The sequence below is a fragment of the Lepisma saccharinum genome, chromosome 24 (genome assembly GCF_977018435.1).
Source record: "Lepisma saccharinum chromosome 24, izLepSacc3.1, whole genome shotgun sequence".
NCBI lineage: Eukaryota > Metazoa > Arthropoda > Insecta > Zygentoma > Lepismatidae > Lepisma > Lepisma saccharinum.
In genome coordinates, this window is record NC_139252.1 from 25,859,155 (window position 1) to 25,871,542 (window position 12,388).

General features: G+C 41.2%; 1 protein-coding gene across 1 annotated transcript in view; it reads left to right on the forward strand.

The window, feature by feature from the left end:
* The window catches only part of LOC145977963 (unconventional myosin-Ia-like), a 989,559-nt gene that overhangs the window by 716,684 nt on the left and 260,487 nt on the right, over positions 1-12,388 (forward strand). The gene's annotated exons all lie outside the window — the stretch shown is intronic.

Here is a 12,388-nt window from a genome sequence, read left to right on the forward strand (position 1 = left end):
CAAGCTCTGGATGCCTCGAGACTTAGTTTGGAGAAGAGAGGGGGTGGGTGGAGAGGGATGGAACTTAAATGTGGGTGGTTGCTTCTCCAGTCCTCTTACTCCCCCCCCCCATTTTTGTCCCCCATCTTTCTCTCTCTCTGCAAATAAAGAATATTTTCTTCCAAATTTTTAGACGTGCGGAGAAAAAAAGGCCTAGCATGAAAAACAATGCTTCTTCCTCTTCTTCTTTAGTGTCTCGAAAATATTAAGACCAAAGGCCCTGTTTCTTCTCATTTCCAGACCAGTTGTTATTCCTTTGCGCCTGCTTTTATGAAACCATCTCCACTAACCAAAATGCCCATTTCTTTCCTTTCAAAACGTAGTTTTTTTTTGTTTTTTTTTTTCCGGCAGAGAACAAATTTTGTTTCCCATGACGCGCTTTAATCCCTTTTGGTTCCCAAACCCTGTACTCAAAAGTAATTACAGCCCTCCGTGTATAATGACAGTTGGCTTTTAGCATTATAAACGAAAAATATTCCATGCCATCTCCTGTGGTGTAGTAGTTAGCGTGTCACACCGACTTCAATTCTCGGATAAGTTCCTTCTGGATTTTCTGATCCAAATGAACTAACTCTCTAGCCTACTTAAACCCGAAGGTGCATGGCTGCAACAACACAAGCTCTCCATCTGTCCCTATCCTGGGCAAGATAAATCATGTATTTTCCATCCTTACCGATTTCCCTTCAGGTCCATCTCAACATTATCCCTCCTCTTCTTCTTGGCCTTCCTACAGGTCTCTTACCATCAAGTTTCCCAACAATAATCCTGTAACCTCTTCTTTCCACTCCCATTCGTGTCACATGACCTGGCCCATCTAAGTTTTCTTCATGTAATTATTCTAAAAATTTCAGGACATGAATACAAATGATGGACTTGTAAATTATGTAACCTTCTCCATTTTTCGCCCTTCTCCATTTAAATGTATATTTTTGGTTATTTTACTTTCCCCTCTTCTTGGATTAATCGCAAACATAATGATGAATGATGAATAGGATGATGCATCCTTGCCTTTAGCAGTATTCAAATTTGGAACCTCTGGTTTCGCGGGACGTGACGTTGTCAACTCCTCCACGGAGATATACACGTCTTTGTCGTTGTGTTTAATTTTGAAGAAAAGTAGGAATTTTATCAGTATAAATGAAAATACATCACACTGTCAATTTCTGTGTAATCTGATAGAGAGCTTCAAGCCAGTCCTTAATCTGCCAGTTGTTCTACAGAGTGAGTCAAAAGTCCCTGACCACCCCTTATGAAATGAAAGGGAGTGTAGATTCCAGAAATTGGTCATGGTAGTAACATGTTAGGCCTAGGGGGAAACTTTTTGGTGCATGTCATGACAACGTCCGCCATCTTGGATCCAACTCCATTTCTTTAAATGAGAAGGGGGGTATGTGGGGTATGGTTTTGGACTAGAATTTCACAAGGAATTCAGTGATGAAGTCAGATTTATGAAAACTTTAGATCTCCTGGTTACAAGGCGACGACGTTACTACTACGCCATTGAGAAGGCCTCGAACTGGAACTGAAATTACAGTTTAAGAACCACTATGCAATATACCTCCATCGCCTCGAACTGGAACTGAAATTACAGTTTAAGAACCACTATGCATATACCTCCATCGTCTCGAACTGGAACTGAAATTACAGTTTAAGAACCACTGTGCAATATACCTCCATCGCCTCGAACTGGAACTGAAATTACAGTTTAAGAACCACTGTGCAATATACCTTCATCGCCTCGAACTGGAACTGAAATTACAGTTTAAAAACCACTATGCAATATACCTCCATCGTCTCGAACTGGAACTGAAATTACAGTTTAAGAACCACTATGCAATATACCTCCATCGTCTCGAACTGGAACTGAAATTACAGTTTATGAACCACTGTGCAATATACCTCCATCGCCTCGAACTGGAACTGAAATTACAGTTTAAGAACCACTGTGCAATATACCTCCATCGCCTCGAACTGGAACTGAAATTACAGTTTAAGAACCACTATGCAATATACCTCCATCGTCTCGAACTGGAACTGAAATTACAGTTTAAGAACCACTGTGCAATATACCTCCATCGCCTCGAACTGGAACTAAAATTACAGTTTAAGAACCACTGTGCAATATACCTTCATCGCCTCGAACTGGAACTGAAATTACAGTTTAAAAACCACTATGCAATATACCTCCATCGTCTCGAACTGGAACTGAAATTACAGTTTAAGAACCACTGTGCAATATACCTTCATCGCCTCGAACTGGAACTGAAATTACAGTTTATGAACCACTGTGCAATATACCTCCATCGTCTCGAACTGGAACTGAAATTACAGTTTAAGAACCACTGTGCAATATACCTCCATCGCCTCGAACTGGAACTGAAATTACAGTTTAAGAACCACTATGCAATATACCTCCATCGCCTCGAACTGGAACTGAAATTACAGTTTAAGAACCACTATGCAATATACCTCCATCGTCTTGAACTGGAACTGAAATTACAGTTTAAGAACCACTGTACAATATACCTCCATCGCCTCGAACTGGAACTGAAATTACAGTTTAAGAACCACTGTGCAATATACCTCCATCGTCTCGAACTGGAACTGAAATTACAGTTTAAGAACCACTGTGCAATATACCTCCATCGTCTCGAACTGGAACTGAAATTACAGTTTAAGAACCACTGTGCAATATACCTCCATCATTAACGAACCTGTGACTCTGAACCCTAGTTTGCTATCATGGATGCACATGATGGTTCGTATCCCGCTTTAAAACTGTAGGTCCAGTCTCGATTAGCCTTCTGTGCATAAAGTGGACTTACCCAAGAACTCAAGGAACTCTATTTCCATTTCTTGTTTTTGCCAGTATTTACACTGGAGAATTATTAAAATACGGTGCGTTACCGATGGAGCCGCGGTGATCTCGTAGGGCGTCTGACTGCCACGAGAGAGACCAGGGTTCAATTCCCGGGGTGGATGAACTAGACTCAGAATTTTTCCGGCCTTTTCGCCATAGAAACGGCTCTGGGGCTCACCCAGTCTCAAATCAATGTTTACCTGGGGGCAAGCCTCAGGGATAAAGGTAGTCGGAGTGGTGCTTATCACATCACCTCGAAAATTGCCGAGATCGAGAATGTGTATTCGGCATTCCCTAAATGTGCATTTACTGCACGGTGCTGCATGCACGGGAAACTAAGGAGCCGCGGTAGTCCAGTTGGTTGAGCGTCTGGTCACCATTCGAAAGGCCCGGGTTTGAATTCCGGGGCAAGTGTTCTCGACCAGAAAATTTTCCAGTCATTTCCCTGTTTCTGCGCGGCTCTGAGGCCCACGCAGGCTCGTATAAATGGGTACCTTGGGTACCTTGACCGAGATCAAGAATACAGGGTGTCTCTGTGACCGTATTACAGACGTGCAAGGATGATGGAAGAGAACAAACGTAACACAATGAGATAGGGAACTCTGGTCCGGAAATGCCCCAGTCAAAAGTTACAAGCCGAAACTTTCGAAGGGCAGGCAACTACGCACAATGCGGAGGGAAACCATAAAATATATCTGGCGAAGTGAAAAACAAATACAAAAGAATCACTGTAGTGGCTTTAATGAGTAGCAACTGCAGCCATAATTACAGCAGTTGTTCAATGTGACGCCCTCCTGCCTCTCGATACAGGCATGACAGCGTCACAATAAGCTGTGTCGCATCCGCTCTAATATCCCAGGAATCGTTCGGACCAGATCACAGGCTGCAAGGATTCTTGCCAAGAGTTCCTCTACATTACTCACAGGTGTCTCGTCGACAACACTTTTGACATGACCTCACAAAGAAGATCAAGTGGGGTCAGATCAGGTGAACGGACACGCCAACCAACCGGTCCGCCTCTCCCTACCCACAGCTGTGGGAAGGTCTGCGTCAGAATATCGCGAGCACCAGTTACGAAGTGGGCTAGGGCCCCATCATGCTGGAACCACATGCGTTGACGAACGAGAAGTGAGACATGTTCCAATAACTCTCAGAAACACAGTGCACACTGGTCCAGTTAATCGTGGCGGTAAAAGATACGGACCTGCTAAATGTTCGCCGACAATGCCCGCCCACATGTTTACAGCAAATTTGTCTTGATGGCCCTTCACGATTGTGGCACGGGGAGTTTCATTGGCCCATACATAACTATTGCGACTATTCAGCATCCCGTCTCTCGTGAAACAGGCCTCATCAGTGAAAAGTACACAGGCATGGAACTGGGGGGTCGACCACACAGCGCTGCAGTAACCATTCACTAAACACGACGCGGGGTGCGAAATCAGCTGGACCCAAGGCATGGACACGCTGTGGATGGTATGGGTGCAGCTGCTGCTCGCTCAGAACTTTCCAAACAGTACTATGAGCCAAATCAATTTCACGTGCCACAGCCCGTGTACTAATAGATGTTTGTCCTCCCAGCCGATCCAGCAATGCTTCTTCAAGGTCGGGTGTGCTTGCAGTTCTTCGTCCTCCTTGCTCGTGGAATTGAGGTCTCACTTTCCCCCGTAATCGTTGGAAAAGTCTGGGAAACACGGTGTGCGCTGGATGTCTGCGTCGTGGATACGTGGTCCGATACAACCTTTCTGCTTCCCTACGGTTCCCATTTGATCGTCCATACACAAACACCATATCAGCCAGTTCCTCTATCGTATACTCCATGGCACTGATTGGATAATAAACCTTTTCGAGCAAGGCCTCATCTCCAGGAAGATATCAACTCGTGGGAAGCCACGGCACCTAGCGACCTGTGGATTGAGATGAGTCAAGACAAAATGGATAATAAACCTTTATCTGCTCCCACAAAAATAGGCAATAATTAGGCTGGAGATTTCAATGAACTAACGGATCCCTAACTACGCACTGGTAATGATCAGGCTGGAAAGTTCATACGAACTAACCGATCTCCATTGCACCGATTGCAGCCGCGACCCTCGTACTTCTAGACTACACACGTCCAGTTTGACGTCACGTCTTCTCCATGGCACGCGCTGTGGATTCTATCCTCTTTCTTTTATGGTTTCCCTCCGCGTTGTGCCTGGTTGCCTGCCCTTCAAACTTCGAGCTTGTAACTTTTAACTGTGGCATTTCCAGGGTTCCCTATCTCATTTTGTTACGTTTGTTCCCTTCCATCATCCCTGAAAGCCTGTAACACTGTCACAGAAACACCCTGTATGAGGAACTCAATACCTTCACATCACTCCATATGCCCCATGGCATGTTTGCACGCATACAGGGATAACTTTACCTTTACGGTTCGTTACCTGCATGAACAACAGCCTTTAACCGAAAAACAAACTTGAGACACACACGTGAATTTTGCATTCCGAAAGAGATATGGATAGAAACACCATTCATGGACGGTAAGGCAATCAATATTGGCATGATAACAGCCAAATATCATATCTCTAACATTCCTCTTTCCCACGGGTTCTCGAGCCATGAAGATATTTTCTCCCACCTCTGGCATGACTAGCTGAAAATACCTGTTGCCACTATATTCTTTTGCGAGCTTCCCCAGAAAATAACACGCAACAGGCCTCTTTTGTTCCTCGTTCAGCCATAATAAACAGCCACCACCTGCTTGTAAAGACTTTCCTAAAATAATTCAGCCGGGCCATCAAAAGCACACTAAACTTCTCCTTTTTTGATTCACACTCCGTGTTTTTAAGTTGATGGTCTTGCCACCACTGCTTCTCCTCCCCCCTCCCTGTTTATGGTTCCATAAACCCAAGCTTGATAGGGGTATCTGCTGGTGGCTGGGTAATATTTTCGCACCTTCTGGCCAAAAAAAAACTGTGCCCCATCTCCGAAATGGACGTCGGTTTTCGATCTAGGTGGTAAAATCAATATGTCATTCCTGTGCGATACTGCTATCTTTGCACCCCTACCGCTGTCTGTTTTATGCTTCTTGTAATGTGTTTTGCGGACTGTGTCGTTTGTTTCTGCTGCCTTCTGAACGCAAGAAATTACCGATACGAAGGAAAGTTTGTTGCCGTTGTTCTGTCGCCTCGGACATTTACAGGTAACAAGTGAAGCAGTCGTGTCGAACTCAATTCTTAGGAAAGGTCAAACCACACGAATTTAAAGGTACAAGGCAAGTCCAATACATAACCAAACGACGGAAGGCACACGTAGCGCACGAAGTGAAATGGGGTTGGCCAACGATAGCTATTGTAGGTGGCAGCACTATAGTTGTGCTCTCACGCTTTGATGAGCAATTGTTCTCCCATTTAAATACATGGGGAATTTTATGCTGAACGCGTGCTGTGTTATATTAAATTGCAAGTTTAATATCATCTGAATCTTTGGGACACAACTAGCCTGGCGACGCCACCGTAAACGTTTGGCGATTAACATCCGCATTCCTGTAATAATGATAGAAAGGCTCATGCCACAGTAAGCCACATCCCTGTGTTAACGGTGGAAGCCCCGTAGCACCACTCGCGGTGTGCACAAAACTGGATATGATATCAGTGATTCATTTCCTGCATGCTGATGACGATAATCCGGCTGACCATGGTTGTCTTTCGAATAGAAGTTATCCCACACCCTTCGTACTCTCCGGACTTAGCGATTTTTGGCTATTTGGAAAATACTGCACAACTGACAAAGAGCTTCTGTATGTGATACATTGCTGGTTGTAACGGCAATCAATTTTTCTTCTTCTTCCAAGAGCATCGGCTCTTGGCGCGTTGGCAATAGATAAGGGGACTGCATTGAAAAATAACGTCAATGAATCATCTGTGACTTAAGCTATTGCAAACTTCTGGTTATACATATTGAACATACCTTGTATTATTGTAATTTGATATCATCATCCCCGCAACGGGATTACATGCTCCTCTATTTTTCCGTCATTCTCCACTACACTTCATCTCTTTCACCATTTTCAGTCTTGTTCACCATGTTTCTCTTATTTCTTCCTTTCCACTTCCATTTAATACGAGTAACCTCTTCTTCTCCATTCCAGTCGTAGCCTGTATCATTCTTTCACTTTTTATTCTATCTTGTGGCTTTTCTGTTCCCCCCCATTAATCTGATGTCCTCAATATGTCACGTTTCTGATAATTCTTATCACACTAACTTGTTTTAAGTCGATTACTAAGTTATCACACTAAACGCACGGTCATGAAATTAGGCGGGTGGCAGAAGTTCGCGCTGTTGCCACGTCGGAGCACAGTCCTGTGTGTTCGGAGGTTTATGAGAATGAAAGATCTCGTTGTAGAGTTGGTCTTTGTAATCCATGCGATACAAACTGACAGTATTTGCTCAGGAATGACCCAAAAGTGTCCCGGAGAGAGTTCTGTCTTGACCGCTCGAACAAGGTAATGCAGCTCGGTTAACGATGCCACACAGTGCGCGGGAAGCAGCCACTTTTGTCCCACTCTCGCTTTGCTTTTTCCATATGTGGCACCAGCTCAATTCTGCCCAGCCGCCTATTTTCATGGCCGTGCGTTTAGTAAGCACGGCTACTTTTGTGAGAAGGAAATTTATAGTTATCTAGAAGCAGAGACGGCGCCAGGGAGGCGCAAAGGGGTGCTTGCGCACCCCCTAAATTTCTTCCGCACCCCCTTCAGCACCCCCTATTCAAAATATATGTTAAAATATCAATTCTTGCAGTGTCATATGTCGTAGTTACATTGAGCTCCCGAATGTTGGGTATTGTAGTGAGACCACTGTTAATGTATACAACAGCCAAGCATCCAAGCATTGAAAGAGAAGCCGCATATCGAGGGCGGGCTGAAAAGTAATGCCTCCTATTATTTTGTGACGATGCAAAGACATTTTGGATTTTGAGCAACCATGCATTGTACTCTTCAGACATTCCCTCTTTTACATTCCAAGTTTCAAACTTCTATCAACAGGGGTTGCTGAACTAGAGCGAGGAAAATGGCAGCATGTAACCATAGCATGTCGGTTCTCCTGAAACTGCGTGTGGTGACAGAGTTTCTAACTGCAGAAAATGTGTCCCCAATTGACATTCATCAGAGAATGAAGGCTTTTTATGGCAATGAATGTGTAAGGTCAGTATTGTATGATGTTGGGCTGTTCATGCTCACAATGAAAACCCCTGCCGAGGAACTCTCAACTTTCAGAAAGTTCTTTGTCACACACGTTGAGAGTTCCTCGGCAGGGGTTTTCATTGTGAGCATGCACAGCCCAACATCATACAATACTGACATTACAGCTGCCATATTCCTCGCTCTAGTTCAGCAACCCCTGGTGATAGAAGTTTGAAACTTGGAATGTAAAAGAGGGAATGTCTGAAGAGTACAATGCATGGTTGCTCAAAATCCAAAATGTCTTTACATCGTCACAAAAAAATAGGAGGCATTACTTTTCAGCCCGCCCTCGTATTTTCCTTTACTGTCGGCAATCTATAAAGATCAGAGCCCGTTGTCTTTTCTTTCGTCAGTATTGTTGTTAAGAATTGTTTCTCCTTTTGTTTTAAGCGGCCTGTTTCTGTTTTTTGATATTTGACTACAGCTCAGTTAGCTCTTTTTTTTTGGCATTGTTGTTAAAATGTTTTATTGTCCGCCTACTTCCTGTTCCTCTTTTGTCCAAATCGCAGTGGAACAAAAATGTCAGATGCTTTCAAGATAGCATCATTTCATCATGCCTTGCTCGGGAAACTATTTAATGCGGGTTGTATCGTGACGGCTAGTTTACCTGTTTGTACGTTCTGTATATTCCACATAACATGTTTAGTAAAGTACCATTTCAGACTTTGCCGGGGAGCGAAGAAATGTTACAGTTCGTTGATGGGAATGGTGAGACAGAAGGAGATTTTAACAAAGATCAAACTTGGTCCGAAATCAATTCTATGGGGGCAGGGGGTCAAAAATTGAAGTAAAAACAAGCAAGGCTAGAAGAAATTAAGAGTAGCATGACAAAATGATACTCAAGATGGAATTATTGTTAAACTATTCATGTATTTATTTTTTCTTCCAGACGGCCGAGGACACCTCAAGGGGGGAGGGGGGGCACAGAGAGGCAATTACCATCTTCGATTTCAAATTTTATGCAAATAAATACATTTAGTAAACTTTTTTCGTCATTTCATAAAAGTTCAGAGCCGTCTCTAATAAATTAATATTGTTTTCAGTTTGCAATAATATGGATCTACAAGTTTTCTTGCGAGCGAAGCGAACCAATATCATCATTCTTTTCTGTAATGCATTGTAAATTACCAGACAGAGATGTGAGACCAAGTCTGCACTTCAGAATGTTACTGCTAAGCAGTTTGGTCTTAAATGCAAGAACAATTGTTTTGGATGAAAAGAAGCGCGCACATTTGAGACATTTATTTCATTTTTGCTGTTGGTTTGTTACGAAGCGGATTTATTGGTTATGTAATGCATTTAAATAATATATATACTAATGTGTGTGTGTGTGTTAAAGAAATTTTGAATACGTACACAATCTAGTGTTAATATGTTGCATATGCATGCTCCTATTTGTTACGTCGCTCCATGTTCCATGTAAAACATATGTTGTACATGAAAGTTATACATGCCATATATACAAAAAGATTTATATTCGTCATGCATTTTCTGTCTTTCAAAAATACTATTTGTGTGCTTGTTTATAATTGTTAGCTAATGTGAAATTGAACGTGAGAAAAAAAATTTCAAATCGTTTGTCCAACACAAATCCTTTAGCACCGACTTCTCCCCTTTTTGCGTGATTTACGAGGATAATGACGCTTCGATACTACTACTACTACTACTACTAATAATAATAATAATAATAATAATGTCATTATTATTATTGGCACGTTTATCTTGGTACTTGCCCCTTCCCAGACAAAAAATCGTGGTTGCGCCTCTGCATACATGCATATTTTATGCTTTCTTTATTTTCAAGATCGCACCCCCTAAATTTTATTCCGCACCCCCAGATGATTAATCCTGGCGCCGCCACTGTATAGAAGGGATACATGAAAGGACGCTTGGTATACTTGAATGGCATCTATTGCAATCGCTGCTAATATGCAGAGAGCTGATGTACTTGAGTGACGTTCCTGTTTCTATATTGGTCTCTCCTACACGAATTATTCGCTCCATTGATATCTACCCTCAATCATTGTGCCTACTTAGTCCACTGTTCCAAATTCAACACAGTACCACAAAAACTTTTCAACCTCCTATCACATTCACACCCACAACCTATCACAATGTCCTAGTTTTAACTTCTTGCTCAACTCTTACAGACCTATTCTTTGCAGGAGTCTGGCTGTCCATATGTAAAGTGTTGAAACGTGAGGTTGATTTGTTCAAGCTCTTTTCTTAATCCGAAAAATCACCTCCTCATTAATTTCCCTTATCTTTCCTAGTTTCCTTCTTCTCTTCCTCTTTTATATGCGGATCGTGGAGTTGCTATACATTAGATTATATTTTATATTATTGATTCTTATTTTGTTGCTTTTCCTTCATTTATTCCTCTCTTCTACTTATGTCATCATTTCACTGTAACTTTCACAATCCCAATCTTTAGCGATTTCTTTGTCGTATTAAGCCTTGATATTTTCCTTGATCGGTTAGTCCTTAATGGTGAAAACACCTTAAAGTCAAGAAAAATTCATCTAGCAACAAACTATTTATTCTCTGTTAGCTGTAAAAACTAAGACAGTGTAAACACATAATGTATCTTCTGAGAAATCCTATTGGTTGTTTCACTCGCCATATTAACAAAGTAATAAGCGACGCTTACAAACTTATCGGGTTCATTATTAGAATTGGCAGAGACTTTCGAGACACCCAAACACTTAATGTATTATATTACTCATTAGTACGCTCAAAACTTGAATTCGGGTCTGTTGTATGGAACACTGACAGTATAGTGCAGACTAATAAATAGAGCGAGTACAATCAAAAATGTTACGTTATATGAAGTATAAACTTGAAGGTACTTATCCCAGATTTGATTCGTACAGTAACCTAATAGAGGAGCTCCGAATGCACAGGCTTCACGATCGAAGGACAGTCCGCGACCTGCCGCTGCTCTGGAAAATATATAATGAGAAACTTCACTCTCCTCTTTGGATCTAACAATTTAAATTACGTGTTCCTAACAACAAGACGCGACCTAATCGTCAGACATTTTTTGTGAATAGAGCGCAAACATATATTGTCAAGAAATCCCCTATCTGGAGAATGAATGTTCCCTACAATGCCTCAGAAAAACGTAACAAAAAATATACATTTATTCTGTATGTCGTATATGCAATTTAAAACTCTGTAATGAGAACACTATCAAATAACGCTCACTGAAGCATGTATGAAAACCTGTATCTCTGAATCATTATGTAACATGAACTCTCTAACTGGGCGTCAGCCTGTTAATTAATGTAAATAAGTAAATAAATAAATAATGGTAGCTGTGCAGGAATCTTACGCGTAGGAATATAGTGCATATGATACAACCATATCAATACGCAACGTAGCTGCTACTGTAAGTTGTGGATCTATAACCAATATATTCATGGCAAATAACACTCAGAGTAAACCTTTCAGAAAAGTCACTTCGTTCTTGGAATTAACGGAGAAGACCTCGTTATTTAGATCACATTCTTATTTACCGGTAACATAGCAACACCAAAAAGTTTACTCAGTAGATGGAGCTGAAAATATATTTTGCACATGTAAGAATGTCATTGCTAAGTATTTTTTTTATAATTGTAATGTTTCTCACCTAATTTTTAACTTATTAAATGGTGTATTATTGAATATCACTAGAAACTGCATCTATCGAAGTATCAATTTTTAGGAGGCTATTGCGTAAGCAAAATCACTGCAAAACCTTTTAAACAAATGTATATTCCGGTCGCTCACTATGGTGCTCATAGATTTATTTTTATCCTGAGTTTTGAATCGAATGTTTGGTGATTTTATTTTTACATACATTAAGGTTTGTGCTGCTAACCAACGTGCAAACACACACACATACATGCCTTTTTATGAAAAACTCAATATGCTGACCAAGGCAGATTTTTTTTTATTTTAAAACATAAACTAAATGTAACGTTTCAACCTTGCTTCTAGCAAGGTCTTCTTCAGACCCTGTACCAAGTACAAATCATTATTATTATTATTATTCAATTTGTACTTGGTACAGAGTCTGAAGAAGACCTTGCTAGAACGTTGAAACGTTACGTTTAGTTTATGTTTTAAAATTAAATAAATTTCTGCCTTTGTCAGCATATATTGAGTTTTTCATATCATGGAAACAAGGTTAAATGGTGGTATAATGCCTTTTTATTCAATTTCAACATGATACACGTTTTGATTAGGGTTCTGATTGTGTAATGATTTTCACAAGTTGCAC